Here is a 907-nt window from a genome sequence, read left to right on the forward strand (position 1 = left end):
TACCAAAAATTGTAGCATACCTTTATATGTTTATTTATTTAATTGTTTAGGTCTAAAATTAAGCTTTATATATCAGCATTCCTTTATACTTTTTTTCCTTCTTAAAATAACTAAAATTATCTTTTAAGAGACTGGTGTCTCCTGATATTTGGTATTTCTGAGACTAAATTAATTTTATGCTTTCTTTTCAGTCTTTGCTCTACTTAACTGGGTTCTGACTCTGCTCTAAATCATCTATTTTTGAAATTGTGGTCATGACCAGTAATAAACTGTCTAATCACTGTTTTAAATAAAATATAAAATATCAACATGAATATGCATAACACATAGGAAGGTAATTACTGTTCCAAGGACCTTTGTTTCTAATGCTCTGTCAGAGCTGACTCATACTAGCTTTCAAGTCCTGATCACACATTTCTCTTTCCAACTCTGCGTCCTACAACATTGTATTGATAGGTTAACATTGCCATGGTGATTTGTTCTCTGAAGGTTGGATTCGGTCAAGGGGCCACACTTGGGGATCCAGAAGGCCACATGTGGCCCCAAGGTCGCAGGTTCTCCACCCTGCTTTTTCCCCAGAGAGCCAGTTTACCAGAACATCATTCTTTCTGATAAATAAATACATATGTGTGTGTGTGTGTGTGTGTGTGTGTGTGTACTAAATCTCAACATAAAAGGTACTTCTTGGTGGAGCACACCTGTAGTCCCAGCTACTTGGGAAGCTGAAGCAGGAGGATCACTTGAGCCCAGGAGTCTGAGTCCAACCCAGGCAACACAGCAAGATCCTGTCTCTTAAAAAAAAAAAAATTGTGTTTCTTACTATGAAACGAAATTAAAATGTTTGACGCTTCTCTCTCAACAAGCCTCTCTGCCAACTTTCTTAACCCCAACTGTCTTATTTTAGCCC

At 37.5% G+C, this 907-nt stretch overlaps 1 protein-coding gene across 1 annotated transcript in view; it reads right to left on the reverse strand.

Moving 5' to 3' along the window:
• SEC23IP (SEC23 interacting protein) overlaps window positions 1-907 on the reverse strand; it is a 72,447-nt gene that overhangs the window by 59,435 nt on the left and 12,105 nt on the right. The gene's annotated exons all lie outside the window — the stretch shown is intronic.

Source organism: Propithecus coquereli, unplaced genomic scaffold, assembly GCF_000956105.1.
Source record: "Propithecus coquereli isolate 6110/MARCELLA unplaced genomic scaffold, Pcoq_1.0 Scaffold179, whole genome shotgun sequence".
NCBI lineage: Eukaryota > Metazoa > Chordata > Mammalia > Primates > Indriidae > Propithecus > Propithecus coquereli.